The sequence below is a fragment of the Pipistrellus hanaki genome (assembly GCF_964339955.1).
Source record: "Pipistrellus hanaki genome assembly, chromosome: 5".
Taxonomy (NCBI): domain Eukaryota; kingdom Metazoa; phylum Chordata; class Mammalia; order Chiroptera; family Vespertilionidae; genus Pipistrellus; species Pipistrellus hanaki.
In genome coordinates, this window is record NC_140507.1 from 30,141,815 (window position 1) to 30,161,154 (window position 19,340).

At 40.0% G+C, this 19,340-nt stretch overlaps 1 protein-coding gene and 1 pseudogene across 2 annotated transcripts in view; one reads left to right on the top strand and one right to left on the bottom strand.

Moving 5' to 3' along the window:
• The window catches only part of PCBD2 (pterin-4 alpha-carbinolamine dehydratase 2), a 56,454-nt gene that overhangs the window by 27,812 nt on the left and 9,302 nt on the right, over nt 1-19,340 (bottom strand). The window lies entirely within an intron of this gene.
• LOC311622480 (large ribosomal subunit protein eL6-like) lies at nt 17,283-18,411 on the top strand (annotated as a pseudogene). The gene has a single exon. The product of its transcript is annotated as a large ribosomal subunit protein eL6-like (transcript).

Here is a 19,340-nt window from a genome sequence, read left to right on the forward strand (position 1 = left end):
TCCGTTGAGTGGGTCTGATGTGCTTTTGGCAGGTAATGGTTAATTTGTAAATAGGCAATGTATTGTAACTTTCTTCTCCGCCTCTTCCCAACATTTACCAGCAGAACCCATTCTTAATTACAGTCCAGAATAAATGCAGTCTTAAGAGTTATGACATGGTCTCATTATAAGTTTCTTATTTTTTAAATAAAACTTAAGTTTTTTATTAAATCTTTACTGCTGAAAGTATTACATGGGTATCCTTTTTCAAAACCTATTTCAATAATTTAATGAAGGAAAAGTTGCATGTATTTAAGAAATGTGTGTTGATATAATGAATTTTTTTCATGTAAAATTAATGTATGTTTATTCAATAGCAAGTATAATAGCCAAATAAGGATTTCATTAGAAGAAATACAAACTTTACTCAAACACCATAATCTGAAAAACCAATTATGTAATACTATGTTACATGGCTTAACATAAGAGCTAAATAAAAATGCAGTTAATATCAGTTTCCATTTTTCAGCAGAATGTTACTCATGAAAGAATCAAGCTAAATATTATCTTATGAGCAAATGAATATAAAAATATACATATTTAGTGCCATAAAATTGGTCCATTTGGCTTTAAAGTAACAATTTCTCCTATATCTAAACCAGGCAGGGGTCTTCAAACTACGGCCCGCGGGCCACATGCGGCCCGCAGAGGAGTCTGATCCAGCCCGCCAGGTTTTTTGGGCAGTGAGCGCAGCCGAGGTGTTACAGTAGGAATTAGTAGTTCATATAGTCCGGCCCTCCAGCTCTCTGAGGGACCGTGATCTGGCCCCCACTTTAAAAAGTTTGAGGACCCCTGAATATGGCATTAATGAGTGATAAAAGCTGTTACTAGGTACTACAAGTCAATGATCATTTTAGGGTTAACGCATTTCTGAGTTGAGGAGAAATAATATTTCTCTGGAAATGAGTAGGTCTTCTAAAATAAGTCTTAAAAAAAAGTCTTATTTCTGCTCTCAAAATCATCCTTGTAAGGTTGTGTCTTTGGCCATTGGACAGATGCAGCTCCATGGCCCTGTGGATACTAAATCCAGGGATCATGAAGATGCTTACATGGCAAGGATAGCCTCATCACCAGCAAACTCATGATTCCTATTCCCTTCAGAATGTCAGCTGACATCTTTAGAAACAAAATCACACAAGAGCTAACAAATGGAATGAAAGACTGAGAAGAATCTGGTCAGCAAAACAAAGTATCAATTTCTTATGTTTCTACTTCCCATACTATAAAGGATCTGAAACCTTTAATGTACTTGGAAGATTCAGAATCTTCCTAATTGTCTGTTTCTGAAAGTATAGGATACATTTACCAATCTGCTGCTCTTCCTGGGCTCCAGGCTCAGGCACACAGTCCCTCCCTCCCATCAAGGAGTTTATAATGGAGTGGGAGAGGGCGGGAAGGTCATCCATGAAAACCAGGTAAGAAGTAAAGGAGGCAGAGGAGGAAGCAAGGCCAGAAACAGTCCAAGTGCCAATCAGTAAATGAGTGGTTTTAAAAAAAAAAAAAAGTGGTACACTTACACAATGGAATACTATGCAGCTGTAAAAATGGATATCTTACCCTTTGATGGGTATCATGCTAAATGAAATAAGTCAGTCAGAGAAAGACAAGTATCACATGTTCTCACTTATATGTGGGATCTAATGAACAAAATAAACTGACAAACAAAATAGATCCAGAGGCATGGAAGCATGGAACAAACTGAGGATCCTCATAAGGAAGGGGGGGGGGGGGTGAGAGTAGGTAAGAGATCAACCAGGAAACTTATGTGCATATGCATAACCCATATAATAGTGGAGTGAAGACCTGGGGAAGAGGAGGGTCAATGGGGAGAAAAAGGGGACATCTGGCCCTAGCCGGTTTGCTCAGTGGTTAGCGGGTTCCATTCCAGTCAAGGATATATACCTCAGTTGCAGGCTCGGTCTTCAGCCCTGGTTGGGACATGTGCAGGAGGCAACCAATTGATGTCTCTCTGACTCTCCCCCTTCCTTTCACTCTCTCTAAAAATCAACAAAAAAAAATATCTTAGGGTGAGTGTTAAACAAAAAAAAAGGGAGAGGTAGAGACATCTGTAATACTTTCAACAATAAAAATAAATTTTAAAAAAGAAAGAAAGGCTGTGAGAGGCTGGTGCTGGGCACATCCATAGAGTAGAAACTGCAACAGATTCACAGTAGGACACCTCTGTTCCCCAAGAGCTGAATTTATCCTATGTACGCAAATGCAAAAGAGACGTCATAACTCAGCAAAAAAATATTTAACAAGGCTCCAAATTGGTCACTAATAGGTATTTTCTTATACCATTAAGTGATTAATTACACCTGGTAACACACTAAGTACATATAACTATAATTTTGGCCTCACTCCTAATCGTTTTTTCCGTCACCATAATCCTTTCAACACAGTAATTCTTGGCTACCGTTCCACTTCCTTGGTGAGCCTCGGGCTCAAAGAAGCTTATGAACTTAACTCCAGAAAGATGGTCAACAGAGAGAAAGTGCCTCCACACAGAGTTCCACCTTGAAGCAGATATGCCCACTCAGGGTGCTGGGCCCATGCACGCTGTCCTACCCTCAGTGCCAACACTCACGATTTTCTCTCTTAGGAGCAAGAGTATGGCTAAGGCAGTTACAACTACTGATTAAGAAAAAGATGTTGCCTGCTTCTTAGTTGGCCTATATTTGTTTACATGTCTTAAAATACTAAATGTCCTGAAGGTTGAGCTTATACTTTAATTCAGTTCTGGACTGTAAGTTACTTTTCACAAATATGTTACCAGTTTCTTTTTAAGGACCGATGTTCAAATGGGAGGACACCAAAGAAATTAATCATTCAATTTTTATTTGTAGGAGCAGATTCCCTGTAACTTGTAAATTTTCTTGATTTACGATGAATCATTATTATATTCATAAATGCTGGAAAGTTGGTGAACAACATGATATAATGACACCCTGGAATAATTTTATAACTGCAGGTGTGCAAATCATAACATGTGGGAGATGACTCAAAGGATAATGGGGAATAAAACAGTTCGGGAAGGGTCACAGAAAGGAGAGAAAGGGACGAGGGCACGTACCCGTTTTCCGAGCTGTCTTTAATACCGACCGCTCGTTTATAGGCAGATGCAATGGAACAGCCAGGCATGGACAGCAGAGTCAACAGTTAGGTTTAAAAAAGCAAAGGCAAAACGCTCCATAATTTACAACAACCCAATCACATTGCTCATTCTTTTGAGGTTAAATGCTACTGACATAAGCTACACCTGAATCCAATCAGTGCAGAGACGTTGAGAAGATTCACACAAAAGGACTAAATTTGTCACAAATGGGTTGGTTTCCGATCTTAATGTAGCCAAGTTGCTTCACTCTGACCTCCATTGAACAAATCAACTTAATGGGCACTGGGAGTGCTATAAAACTTAACAATGGAGTGATTTTTAACTTTTAAAATATAGTTATGAAGCAAAATGTTGGATAGCTTCTACAATACTGGAAATCAAATTAAATCTAGATGTTTTTTAACAGTCTTGACAGATATAATCCTAGTTACCATGTAAATTTATGGTAAGCTGCTGTGATATTAGCCACAGGTGCTACTTTTAATATATGAGCCGCATCTGGCTGGGAATAGAATTTCTCAGAGGACTGAAAATGACCTCACTATCAGACAATGGAAGGGGGGGAAACAGGACCACTGTGGCATATAAAGAGTTGAAGATGTGGTCCACAACTAAATATTTCATATAAAATTTATTTTAACTCTGCAGTTATAGATTAAAGGATATTATGCTTTCAATATTTAAGAGGCGTAGATATATTTCAACCAAATATCCAAAAGATTAAGAATGTAAGACAGTTACAAATACCCTGGGTACACATATAATACTAGTTTTCCGACCTTTGATCAAGGTTGGGAAAAATGATGCACTAAGACTTGAAAAGAAAATTCTTTCATGGTTCCCAAGCACACGACAAGATTAGACACCATCAAGCATACCAAACCAAGATGTAACAGTTACTGGTCTCTAAGCAGCAGGACTCTCCAGCGCCTGGCCACATCACTGGCTATGTTTTTAAAGTTCTTTGGAGTCATTCATCACATCCAAGACAACATTCTCACAGAGTGAAATTTTTTTAAATCACTCTAATTAGCATTCAGGGTTTTAGAACCAGCAATATCACCCAAAGACAAATACAAAAAGAAAATACAAGTTTCTCTTACATAATTCAAAAATAAAAAGATGAAAATATGTATAAAACACAAAAGTGTTTCCTTTTAGGAAATCCTTCCTGAACCATTCGTAAGCCATCATTTGCCAGAGAACTGGCAAGTGTGGAAATGTGATCGAGGATTTACAAAGATTTAACTTCCTATGAAGTAATAACTCTTCCCAAATTAAACCAGCTTTCTTTATCTGATAAAAAAAAAATCTCTAAAAGAGAAACATTTCTATGAAAATATTCCCTACACTACTGCACTAAGCTGTAAGAATAGTAGCTACAAAGCCCTCTAGCGTAACATTTTCCTTCTGACCTTTTCAAGTAACTGGAAGGGCTTGATTTTTTTTTTTTTTTTTTTTTTTTTTTAACTTCAACAAATCAATCTAGGCAGCGATTTCTATTTACATTGTTTTTAAACAAGTAACTGGACCTATGCCTGATTTCAATGGGCATCAAGATCCTGAGTGTCTTTAGCAAGAAGAATCTGGTGTGGCTCCCTCTGTGATAGCCAACAGCATTTACCAGGAGCATTTAGAAAAGGTAGACTCGCCCAGCCGCGTGGCTCAGTGGTTGAGCGTTGACTTGAGAACCGGGACTTCACTGTGCGATTATTTGTCAGGCGCATGCCTGGGTTGCAGGCTTGATCGCCAGGGCGGGGCGTGCAGGAGGCAGCCAATCAATGATTCTCTCTCATAACTGATGTTTCTATCTCTCTCCCTTTCCCTTCCTCTCTGAAATCAATAAACACATATTTTTTTAAAAGGTGGGCTCATAAAGCTACATCTGTGGAAATGGTTAGTTACTATAGAAGGATACTGGCTAAATTAAATATGAGCTTTCCATTAAATGGAATACTAGGGTGTCCAAATAGAATAGGGTGTCCAAAAAATGTATACACACACCTTGAATAGTTTAAAAGCAGTGTTTATTAAAATACATTTCCTTTTCAAAACTAAGCTATCAGCTGTTAAAGTATGTATACATTTTTTGGGGGACACCTTGTACATCCTACCATTAAGAATCATGAAGTAAAATATTTTACTGACAGGGGGAAATGTTTACCACACATTATGTGAAAAAGTAACTGAGCAAAAGACATCTACGATATGACCCCAAATATATAATTATAAGCATATTCACAAAACACGTATTCACACATATTATTTTTAAGTGAGCAGAAAGATTACAGGTATATTTGTCTTTTCTTTTTTTTGTACTTTTCTGTTTTCTACATTATAAAACATATAATGCAATCAGAAAAAAAAATGTTGTATTTATTAACAAGCTAAACACACCATATAAATGTAACACAGTGATGTCATTCCTGTAAGATTGAGAGACCTGGCTGATCTCTGTGGTGCATGAGTAATCCATAAATGTTAAAACCCTTCTATTTAAAGCTTGCAGTTTTAAACAACTAGGAAGATGGAGAAGACTCATTCTCAAGCTCACATACCAAAATCATACTTTAAGACACTCAGGATTACAATGGCCCTCTCTTTCACACATCTGTATCCCCAGCTGTATAGCCAGTAGCTCAGAAAGCTGGGGTCTCTCAATACAGGACAAGTTTATCTTCTCTCTGTCGAGTTCTGACTAACAGAGTAAAGTTTCCAGCTGGTCTCTGCAGACCTAACTGGTAGTGAATTTCCATTCTAGATAGAGGCTGAACTCCAACCTGTAATCAATGTAGGACAAATAATTGATCAACCAAGTAGTATAAACTAATGCTTTCAAGGCAGAGCATGGGGAAGACAACATGTAGCAATTTACAAGTCAAATCCTTATCAGTAGCTGATTACCCTTTTCTTCAAAATATGCAAAGAATACATAGCCCCCCCTTAAAACCTCCAAAATAAACAATTTTTTTCTAAACATAACAAAGAAACAGACTTAATTTTGAACACAGAGTTGTTCATTCAAAGGGTTAGGACATTGCAAAAACAACTGCAATCCACATTCTGAAGTATTTACCGCCTTTTAAAATACAGATTTGAGTTTCAGAAGAAGAGCTGTGGTCTTTGGATAGGAAGCCTGGCCTTGGAAGGATGGCCACTGCCTGCTTCCTCTGTAAGTGTGAGAAGGTTCCTTAGCCTCCCTCAGTTTCCACCATCAGCAAAATGGGATTACTAGCCCCTAACCTTGTTAGGCTTCTGTTATTTCATAGGTCATCTAACAAAGAGCTACTAATGCCTCGTAGATACTCATCAATTCAAAAAATACTTTGTGATTCTCTAAACACTCATGAAGTAAACTGATTTGGCTACAATATTAAGAGTTACTTGTACAGAAGAACAAAGTTGGAGGGATCTCAATACCAGATATCAAACTATATTACAAAGCCACTCTTCTCAAAACTGCCAGGTACTGGCACAAGAACAGACATCTAGACCAAAGAAACAGAACAGAGAACCCAGAAATTGACCCAAGCCATTATGCTCAATTAATATTTGACAAGGGAGGCAAGAGCATACAATGAAGTCAAGACAGTCTTCTCAATAAATGGTGTTGGGAAAATTGGACAGATATATACAAAAAAAAAAAAAAGAAACTACGTAGACCACCAACTCAGACTTACACAAAAATAAACTCAAAATGGATAAAGAACTTAAACGTAAGATAGGAAACCATAAAAATCTTAGAAGAATCCATAGGCAGCAAAATATCAGACAGATGCCGAAACCGGTTTGGCTCAGTGGTAGAGCGTCGGTCTGTGGACTGAAAGGTCCCAGGTTCAATTCTGGTCAAGGGCATGTACATTGGTTTCAGGCACATCCCCGGTAGGGGGTGTGCAAGAGGCAGCTGGTCGATGTTTCTCTCTCATCGACATTTCTAGCTCTCTCCTCCTCTCTAAAAAATCAATAAAAAAAATTTTTTTTTTAAATATCAGACAGATGTCAAAGCAATATTTTTACCGATACAGCTCTTAAGGACAATGGAAACTAAGGAGAAAATTAAAATTTTGGGATTACATCAAAATAAAAAGCTTCTGCACAGCCAAAGAAACCATCAAGAAAACAATAGAGCTCACAGCATGGGAGAACATATTTGCCAATATTATATCCAATAAGGTTTTAATTGCCAAAATGTATAGGGAATTCATACAACTTAACAAAAAGAAGATAACAATCCAATCAAAAAATGGGCAAAAGACCTAATAGACACTTTTCAAAAGAGGACATAAGGAAGACCATGCGACATATAGAAACATGCTCAAAGACACTAATCATTTGAGAGATGCAAAACGGCAATTAGGTACCATCTCCCACCTGTCAGAATGGCTATCATCAACAAATCAACAAAGGACAAGTGCTGGCAAGGATGTGGAGAAAAAGGAACCCTTGTGCACTGCTGGTGGGAATGCAGACTGGTGCAGCCACTGTGGAGAACAGTATGGAGTTCCCTCAAAAAACTAAAAATGGAACTCCCATTTGACCCAGTGATCCCACTTCTAGGAATATATCCCCAGAACCCAGAAACACCAATTAGAAAGGATATACCGGTATGCACCCCTATGTTCATAGCAGCACAATTTACAATTGCTAAGATCTGGAAACAGCCTAATTGCCCACCAGCAGATGAGTGGATTAAAAAACTGGTACATTGTGGGGTTGGGGGGGTGAGGAACATTTGTAATAATCTGAACAATAAAAATTTATTTATAAAATAAATAAATAAATATAAATAAATAAAAAACGTACATCTACACAATAGAATACTATATTGCTATAAAAAAAGAGGGAACTCTTTCATCATTTGCAACAACATGGATGGACCTGGAGACCATTATACTAAGCAAAATAAGCCATTCAGAGAAAGAAAAATCACATGATCTCACTCATTTATGGAATATAATGAACTGATGAACAAAAATAGATCTAGAGACATAGAAGCATTGAACAGACCATCCAACCTCAGAGGGGAGGTGGGGGGTGGGAGAGAAGACATCAACCAAAGGACTTGTATGCATGTATATAAGCATAACCTATGGACACAGACAGTAGGGGGGTGAGGGCATGTGCTGAGGGTGGGAATGGCTGGGGAGAGGTCAATGAGGGGAAAGAGAGACATATGTAACACTTCAAACAATAAAGAATTTTTTAAAAGATTTTTTTTAAAAGTTACTTGTACACAGAATGACCTTAAAGCAATATTTTCATACCAAAGTTTCTAAAAGTAATTTTTAAAAACGTATTCAAATGTAGACTTTCTACCTAGAATGCACCAAGTTATGATTTAAAAACAAAACAGACAAACAAAATCATCGAAGAGTCCTGGACCAGTTGTCACAGAAAAGGGAGGGGACAAAAGGATCTAAGATGAAAAGAAATGACTTCAAACAAACAAGTGCCTAATCGACAAGGCCTGTAGCAGTCTCTCAGTGTGATATTTTGTGGAGTCCTGGAAGACTGCTGTGGGTCCTCAGGACACTGAGATTCTTTATTTTAAAAAAACAAACAAAAAACAAAAACTGTTTGTGGGTAGCTGAAGCTGTGAAGGCAAAATACTGAGTAAGTGCCAATCTCAGGCTCTCATCATTGGAGGCAATTTACTAGAGATGCCACAAGTGGCTCATTTCTCTGATACTTCAAAACTGCCTACAGAACAAGAGCACAATCAATGCTGCTCTTCTGGGAAGTGTGCCATTGCACTGCTCCTGCACTACAGATCATCTCGTCACACACAGCAATTTAGCGGCCAAATAAACTGGTCACCATTAGGAACCATCTGTGTCTAGGGGTAAGGAAATAAGGGAGAGGAAAGTCCCCGCTGAAAAGGGGTTTGGTAGTAACCAGGAGACAAAAAGATGAAAACCACTATGTTCCCCGGGGCTAAGGACACCGAATAGTATCACTGAAGAATAGAACACAATCAAGGGACCTCATGTACTAAAAACGCACCTAGGTAACACTGGGCTGGGTACTTGGGAGACGTACACAAATGCAAGCCAAGTTTCTGCTCTCAAAAAGCTTCTGTCTTAGCTAGATCAGAAATACAGGTGAGTAATCACTTTTCTTTTTTTAAATATATTTTATTGATTTTTTACAGAGAGGAAGAGAGAGGAATAGAGAGTTAGAAACATCGATGAGAGAGAATCATTGATCAGCTGCCTCTTGCACACCCCCTACTGGGGATGTGCCCGCAACCAAGGTACATGCCCTTGACCGGAATCGAACCCGGGACCTTTTAGTCCGCAGACCGACGCTCTATCCACTGAGCCAAACCAGTCTCGGCCTGAGCCAAATGGGTCTCAGCTCACTTTTCTCTATTGCTTGCTCTAAGCTGCACTTAGTCACATCCTAATTCTGCCAGTGACTGTCAACTTAAGCAAACCACTTCACGCCTAGAACTCAGCTGCCTCATCCCTTCCAGCTCTAATGTTCACAAGATCATTAACAAAACAAGGCTGAAGGACACCATAAACAAGATAACCCACAGGCTGACAACAGACTACGTAATGTCTGTGGCTATAAGGATCTGTAGAAGGACATGATCTCCACTTCCTCTCCAGGCTGGCCTGCACCTCCACCACCCAAACCATCCTTGCTCTGTTCACTGATAATCTCCATACTGTTAATCCAGTGCTCATCTTTTGGTAATCCACTTAGTTGGAAGTCTCAGAATTGATTCCTCCCTTTTTAAAATACCATCTTCTTTGGAATTCTGTGATACAGCACTGGCCTGATTTTCTCCCCATTTCACTCACAAGTTTTTCTCAGTCTTCTGCCAGTAACTCCTTTTATATCCAACCCCTAAATGAACTGAATTCTGAGTCCTCCTCTCTTCTCACAGGACAATTTATGTCTGAGTGATCTCATCTATTACATTGGCTATTTTCCATACACACACCTATGACTCTCAATTATCTACAACCCACATCTCTACTCCGAGTTTCTAACTCAGACATAAAACTACCTTCTTGAAGTTCACATTTAGATATCTTACAGCAAATCACACCTAGAAATCTCCAAACCAGAAATCTTGATCCTTGCCTACCAATCCTGTCCCTCTCCCACAATTCCCCAGTTCAGTAAATGTCACTTCCTACCACCCATTCCTCCAGGCCCTAAATCTGGGAGTCATTGGTAACAAACCCCTGCTCTTCTTCCTCACAACCCATCATCACTCCTCCCTAGAAAAATTAGTTCTCTCTTAATATTTGCATTTTCTATGGTTCCACTGGCTTGAACCCCAAAATATAGCTCCAACCTATACATTTTTTTGCTTCCCCTCTGTCACTGTCCCAGTCTACAACCTCCTGGCGATGACATCTCATCTGAATGAGTGCAACAGGCTCCTTACTATTTATTCTCTACATCTGACTTTTGCCCCCTTCACTTCTACTCTGCCCTCTGATCGGTCTTTTTAAGAAAATGCATCATCCTTCATCTGCCTTCTTCCACTAGGCAGTCTTTTTTGGAGGGATTGATCCTTTGAGTCTGGCAGCAGCCTGCCCACTTCCCATGTCACTGCATACTTGCCCCTACTTTCTCTTTCCTCCATCCTTCTGTGCCGCCATGATGGTGCACGAATGTCCTGACTGATGCTTTCAGAGTACTATCAACAATGCTGAAAGGAGAGGCACACACCAGGTTCCTATGAGACCATGCTCCAATGTCACCAGGTCCCATTTCTAATTGTGATGATGAAGCCTGGTTACATTGATAAATTTGAAATAATTGATGATCACAGAGCTGGGAAATTTGTTGTGAACCTCATGGGCAGTTTAAACAAATATAGAGTGATCAGCTCCAGATTTGATGTGCAACTCAAAGATCTAGAAAAAATGCAGAAAAATCAGCTCCCACCCATTTTACTGACAACCTCAGCTGGCATCATGGACCAGGAAGAAGCAAGACAAAAAACACCAGGGACAGAAAATCCCAGGATCATCTTCTTAGTATGTAATACATACATGCAAATAAAATGCCTCAATGGGGGGGGGGGGGGGAGAGGAAGAGAAGGAAAGCATCAGCTTACTGCTTCCTTAGAGAGGCCTTCCCTGACCACTCTCCTCAAACTGAATTTGATCTTCCCATTATCCCCACCTCGCCCCTTCCCCATTCTTAGTTGGAGAGGCCGTAAAGATGCAGGCAAATGAGAGGAATATCTGGGGTCAAATCCCAACTCCACTGCTTATAGTAGTGGGGCCGTGGGCAAGTCACTAAATCTAAAACTCAGTTTCCTCATCTGTAAAATGAGGGAAACATTACCTACTTGACAGAATTTTGTGAGAATTAAATTAATAAATATATGTAAAGTCCTTACAATAGGCCTGGCCCATAAATGTTGTTTGTTTGTGTGTGTGTGTGTGTGTGTGTGTGTGTGTATTTATTTATTTATTTTTAATTTCAGAGAGGAAGGGAGAGGCAGAGAGATAGAAATGCCCCCCACTGGGGATAGAGCCCACAACCAAGGCATGTGCCCTTGACCATAATCAAACCCGGACCCTTCAGTCTACAGGCTCTATACACTAAGCCAAACAGCTAGGGACATACTTGTTCCTTAAACATTAGCTATTAGGATTTTCCTTCATTACACTTACCACACTTTGCAATTATGTATTCACTAGAGACCTGGTGCATGAAATTAGTGCACAGGTAGGATCCCTAGGACTGGCAGGTGATCAGGGTTGACCTGTGGGGTGACCGGCAGAGTGATCAGGGGGGGCACCCACCTTGGCCGACCTGGCAATGCCTGCTTGCCAGCCCTGCCCCCCGCCACTGCTGCCGATCAACTCCCTCTGCAGGGCAACCAGCAAGGTGATTGAGGGGCCCCTGCTGGCACCCACATTGGCTGGCCTGGGGCCTGAGGACTGAGGGTAGCACCTGCATTAAGCATCTGTCCCCTGGTGGCCAATGTGCACCATAGCAACCAGTAGTTTGGCTGGTTGTTCTGCCATTCGGTCGATTTGCATATTAGGCTTTTATTATATAGGTTTGTTTTCTTTAAGCTCTCCCTCCCCTGCTATGCTGTGAACACCATGAAAATGGGGGCAATATCTGCTTTGCTCACCAATGCACCTCTGTGTCTTAGCAGGGTGTAAGCCCACAGTAAGTATGCAAAGTGCATAAAGTCAGGAAAAACTTGCTAAAAGTAGATGGAATATGGGAAGATGGGAGATGGAGTATAGGAAGATGAAGAACAGCTGGCATAATGGTAGAAAAGAACTGAACTGAGGTGCTGGGGGTCTTTGCTGAAGTTCCAACATGGCCACTAATGTTTTGTGCTACTCCTGTCTGAGCCATGGTTTCCCCACTTTTTCAGTAAAGGGAAAGACTAGGTGGCCTTTCAGGTATTTTACAGTTCTAATCTCTCACACAGTAAAGAGGCCTCTTGTAGAGAAGTAATGAGAGGTAGGATTAGGGCCAGACTATGGGGAGTTTTGAATACCTCTGGGAAGAGGATTTTTGTAAAATAAAATACAAAGGACTGGGATTTTCTGAGCAGAGACCCACTTGGTCACCACAAAGCAGCTTGCAGGCCTCCGAAGGCAGATAAGACCTAGGGGTGAGAGAAAGGCTGGATGAAGCTCCTACAGCTACTCCAGGGGAGGGGAGGTGCACACGGACCAGGAGCACAGTCTTGGAGAAGGACACTCAGCGAACACTGATCAGTTCTTGATGACTGGTGGCCAAGATAAGTGTTCAGTTCCAGGTCTGGGTGCTTGAGAGGATGGTGGTGCTGCTGAGAGAAACAAGCAAGTTGGAGGGAAAACAGAAAGACAAGAGTTGGCTCTCAGGAAGCCTAAACCTGAGGCAACACTAAACCCAGGGAGAGCACAGGGACCCGTGCTGCCAGTCTTCAGCCTAGTCCCTGAACCAATCTGAGGGCCCTCACTCACCAGCATACACAAATCTGATGTGCCATCTTCCTCCCTTAGCTCCTGTACTCAAAAAAAACTTATCAGGCCTTTGAGGACCAACTCTAAACTCCCCTTTCTCCAGACAGCCATTGTGAATGCAGTACACCTCTCCCAGCTTATTACTTCACATGTTAGTGCCTGGTTAACATGGCAATTTTAAAAATCAATTATCCTTACAATTCAGATAGGCCCCCTCCCCAGCAAAACTGGAAGCTCTTCTGGGCAGAAACAGAATCACGTACTTATTTTGTACCTTCCTCCTCCTGTGCCGTGGGCCCAGATCGGTGCTAGCCCCTCAGTGGTTGCCAGCTCAGGGACCTCACTACCTACTGATCCCAACAGAGCTAGGGTTGCTGGCCCTCAGTGAAGAGACCACGTGGCTCCCAGCCCAACCCCGACTGTGTCTGCTCCAGGCATCTAGTGCTTGTCCACAGTCAGGGTTGCAATGGCAAGGACAGGGCATGTGAATTCAGCTTGATGAACAATACGGGAGAAGGCCACAATCCCACCTTCATTAGCAGTATTTGCTAATCCCACAATCCCAGATTCATTAGCAGTATTTGCTGTTTTGATTATATTGATTTTGATGATATAATTAAATGATCTCTGATTGCTAAACAATGATACCTGGGTTACTCATAAACAAGTACAGCTTTATTTGTTTTAGCTGGTGAATAATCCCTTTCTCGGGGAAGTATGGTCATTTAAAGTAGAAAAGTAATCCAGCAGGTAGCTCTTGGAAAATAAGGTATCTCCTAGAAAAGAAATAAAAATACCTTTCTGTATCAAAGTAGGGCCTAAAAATATTGCTGTAGGAACCACAGATGTGAGTCTGGCACCTACTAACTGTGCCATGACCAGTGTGACCACAAGCAATTCCATGATCTCAGTCTGGTTCAGTGTCCTCCAGTAAAATTCAGTGACTTAGAATGGTCCATTCCAGCCTGGATCAGAAGGGCAATGTGATGGTAAATTATCTGCAAATCAGGGGAGAGGATATGCTTTGTTTTGTGTAAAAGGATGAGGGAAAAGAGCAGAACACAAAGAGCTCAGAAACCAGGAAGACAACCCTCACCCACTTGTCCACACTGGTGGGCTGAATCCTTCCTGAGGACAGCCAGAAACTGGTCACAATCCCGCCACAGAAACGTGGTACAGTGCTGCATTTGCTGCTAGGGAGAACTGCCTAGCTGCTAAGGCCACTCCATCAGGACCCAACATCCAATATTTTAAAACAGCTGAATGCAAGTTTTATGTCACAGCCATAATGCACCAAAACTCTACTGACAAAACTTGCTGTGCAAACCTGAACGCTATTGAGAATGGCTGTACTGAAGCAATGGGCTGGCATACCAAAGAAAAACAGAAACAGAACAGAAAAAAAGCAAGACTAAAATACTTTTCAGTTATTATTTAAGGTCTCCTTTAAATTACTCTCTGTAATTATTGAGCTAGCAGTCCACTGTTATTAATTCATATTCAACCTATTTAAGCGGTACCAGCAATTCAGGCTGAAAACAAATGCCTCAGTAATTTCCTAACTTTTGAGTGTTATTTTCTTGTCAGTTAAATTTAAAGCAACCCATTTGTGACCACATTATACCAAGTTAATCTCATCTAAAGTGCTTCACAAACCCTAACAGTTACACTAAGGTTTTACACTAATAAAGGCAATTTACATAAATGAAATTTATGTCAATGTATCTCATGACAAATTTTTTTTTATGTTATAATGATTATAATACTTATTTGATAACATCTGTTGATATTCATACTCTAAACCTGGCAAAGATTTAAACCCACAACATTTTTCATGCATCATGTACATTATCTGTGAAAAGCAATAAAAAAAGGCAATGAATGCATTAATCATACCAATATCATCTGCAAAGCATAAATCTGAAATACCTTTCACGTCAGCTCAAACTGCTTTTTATTTTTTTTACACACCTGATTTTACGCCATCTGTAAAAGGGTAAGACAAAAACTGTTGAGGAAATTATATTTCTTGGCTGTTGGACTTTTACAAAATACTTAGGCTAAGTTCTGTAAACAGAAGATTTACTACACGGCTAAGAAAAAAATGATGCAGTTAAAAATCCATTTTTATTAAAGGACGGTGTAATGACGACAGCATTTTCACACTGCTGGGTGGTGTCATATTTGCATTTTACACCTGTTTTACATTTCCCCTCGTCTATCTATTGCATGTGTTTTTACAAATACACATCAGGTCTAAACCTGTCCTATAACCTAAACAGCAGAAACAAAACTCCAAATGATAGCATTCTGGACTCTAATTTCTCTACTAGTGAACACCCACATTGATGTCCCTGCCATCACATGCAAGGTCAGCCTGGGCCTGCCAGGCCTCCCTGGGACTCTAGAGTAACTCCAAAGTAAACACCAACATGAATACACCACCCAGGTATTTTTAGTAGCTTCTCAAATCTTAAGTTTGCTAGTGTGAGTGTCTCCACTCTCCATTAACATGACAACCAAGGACACTTTCTCAGGTTTCTAGGTGGCCGTGGTTACGGTGGGCACAAGCTACTGTATGTGGTAACAATGCTAGTTTTCACTTTTCCTAGTTCCCATATACACAGACATCAGCCCATACTTTCAAAGCAAAATGAGCCTGGCTGAGGTGGCATCAGTTCAATTCCTGATCAGGGCACATAATAGCACATTCTGGGTTGAGAACTCGAGCACAAGTGGGGGGTGTACAGAAGGCAGCAGATCAGTGTTTCTCATCAATGTTTCTCTCTCTCTCCCTCTCTACCTCCCTCTCCCCCTCTTTCTTCCTCTCCCTCTCCCCCCCCCTCTTTGAAATCAATAAAAAATATATTTAAAATTTTTTTAAATAAAAGCAAAACGACAATTCTAATCTATACAATGCCTAAGCCTTGGGGCCATCCTCTCTGGCAGTGCTTCCCTAACCTCACCAGGCTGAGTTGGTGCTTTTAAGAGTGTTCAAATGTGACATTTATATTACTGCATAACTATATGTGCATCAAGCTTTGGTGCACAACAATAAACAATAAAATCTAAAGTAATTCATTCCCAAAAAGAGCTGTGGAAACTCCACCATGTCCTGCAGAGAACTGACGTTTTCATTGACGCTGTCTTTCTTCTCATACCATCAAATTATTTTTTTCAGTGTTTTTTTTTTATTTCAAGAAAGATGACTTTATAATGATGTTACATGCAATAAACATTAATATCTCAAGAAAAACCATTTTAAATATGATGTTACATGCAATAAACACCAATTATTCAAGAAAAATTATCTTACATATATTATATGCAGTAAACATTAATATTTCAAGAACAAAAGGATTCAAGTATAATAATATTATGAAAACTGTACTAACATAATATCACAAAAGTTGTAGGAAATATTAAAATCTGCAAGTAACAGGATTACCTCTATTATGTTCTAGTATATTTTTCCCACTCTGGCTCTATCTTGTTCGTTTATGTTGTTCATTATATTCCACAAATGAGTGAGACCATAAGATATTTATCTTTCTCCAACTGGTTTATTTCTCTTAGCATGATGCTTTTAAAGTCTATTTTGTCAGATGTGAGTATTGCTACTCCAGTTTTGTTTTTTTCTATTTGCATGGAAATTTATTTCCTTCCCTTCACTTTCACCTTGTGTGTGCCTTTTGTTTTGAGATGAGTGTCCTGTAGACAGCATATAGTTGGATCATGTTTTTGTATCTATTCAGGTACCCTACACCTTTTGATTGGAGCATTTAATCCATTTACATTTAGGGTTATTATTGACAGATACTTAGTTATAGCCATTTTAATTCTGCATAGCTAGATTTCTCTCTTTCTTCTTCTCAGCAATCCCTTACAACAATCCCTTTAACATTTCTTGTCATGCTGGCTTGGTGGCGATGAACTCCTTCAGCCTTTTTTGTCTGGAAAGCTCTTTATTTGGCTGTCTATTTTGAATGACAGCCTTGCTGGATATAGTAATCTTGGTCTCAGATCCTTGCTTTCCATTACCTTCAGTACTTCATGCCATTCCTTTCTGGCCTGTAGAGTTTCTGATGAGAAATCAGGTGTCAGCCTTATAGGAACTCCTTTGTAGGTAACAGTTTTCTTTTCTCTTGCTGCCTTTAAGATTCTCTCTTTGATCTCACAAGATGGCAGGTGAAAAGAAAACTGAGAAGCGAGATACTAAGGAGAAGCAGCCTGATACTGAGGAGAAGAAACGTGAAGCCAAGAAGAAGGCTGATGCTGGCGGCAAGGTTAAGGCGCCTAAGAAGGGGAAGCCCCACTGCAGCCAAAACCCCGCCCTCTTCAGAGGAACTGGCAGATATTCCCGATCGGCTATGCATTCGAGAAAGGCCATGTAAAAGAGGAAGTACTCGGCAGCTAAATCCAGGATTGAAATGAAAAAGGAGAAAATTCTTGCTACTGTCACAAAATCAGTTGGTGGCAACAAGAACGGTGGTACCTGAGTGGTTAAACTCTGCAAAATGCCTAGATATTATCCTAGGTATAATGAAGACATGTCTCAAAAGCTGTTGAGCCATGGCAAGAAACCCTGAATTCAGCATGTGAGGAAATTGCGGGCCAGCATCACTCCTGGGGCCATTCTGATCATCCTCACTGGGCATCACAAAGGCAAGAGAGGGTGGTTTTCCTGAAGCAGCTAAGCAGTGGCTTACTACTTGTGACTGGACCTCTGGCCCTCAATCGAGCTCCTCTTTGTAGAACACACCAGAAATTTGTCATCGCCACCTTCACCAAAATTGTTATCAGTGGTGTGAAAATCCCCAAACGTATCACTGATGCTTACTTCAAAAAGAAGCTGCACAAACCCAAACACCAGGAGGGTGAGATCTTCGACACAGAGAAAGAGAAATACGAGATTACAGAACAGTGCAAGGTAGATCAGAAAGCTGTAGACTCACAAATTCTGCCAAAAATCAAAGCTGTTCCTCAGCTCCAGGGCTACTTCTGCTGTTCGCTCTCACCAATGGGCTTTATCCTCACAAACTGGTGCTCTGAATTTCTTATAAAGAATCTGATTAAATAACTGATATGTTTTGTTTTGTTTTGTTTTGTTTTGTTTTAAAGAGAGAGATTCTCTATCTTTAATTTTTGGCATTTGAATCATGATGTGTCTGGGCATGGATATGTTTGGGTTCTTCTTGTTTGGGGTTCTCTGTGCCTCCTGAACTTGTATAACTTTTTCCTTTACCAGGTTAGGGAAGTTTTCTACCATTACTTCTTCAAATTCCTTTCTCCCTTTCTGCCTCTTCTGGCACACCTACTATTCTAATATTGTTATGTTTTACATTGTCCCACAGCTCCACCTACTATTCTAATATTGTTATGTTTTACATTGTCCCACAGCTCCCTTAAGCTATCATCCTGTTTTTTCTTTTTGGTTCTCTAATTGAGTGATATTTTCAATTCTGTCTTCTAATTCATTGATTTGATCCTCAGCTTCCCCTAATCTGCTGTGTATTCCTTCTAATGTGTTCTTTATACATATATATATATATATATATATACTTTTTTTTTTTTTAACTGATTTTTTTTCAGAGAGGAAGAGAGAGGGATAGAGAGTTAGAAACATGGATGAGAGAGAATCATTGATCAGTTGCTTCTTGCACATCCACTACTAGGGATGTGCTCACAACCAAGGTACATGCCCTTGACCAGAATTGAACCCAGGACCTTTCAGTCCGCAGGCCAACGTTCTATCCACTGAGCCAAACCGGTTTGGGCTCCAATGTGTTCGTAATTTTGTCATTCTTTATCTCAGACTGTTCTTTTTTCATAGTTACTATATCATTTTTCATGCTGTTGAGCATCTTTACTATTATTACTCTGAACTGCTTCAAATAAATTTCTTATCTCTGCTTCATTTATCTCTTCTTCTGGAGAATTCACTAGTTCTTTCATCTGAAAGTTGTTTCTTTGTTTCCTCATTTTGGTTGTCTATTTGGGTTTGTGACTGTGTTTTAGGTAGATCCTCTATCTGATATCATCAAACTTTAACTTCACGAAGTGCTTCAAAATGTTAACCATAAGCCTATTATCAAATTCCTCACTTTCATAAAGTAAGTCAGCAATAGTAACTTTCGACTGCTCTACAGCAGAAGCTCTGGGCACAGGAAGAAAAACAGTTTTCAAACCCCAAGTCACCTATGGTGCTACTGCTGCTAGATGCATAGACCACCATCACT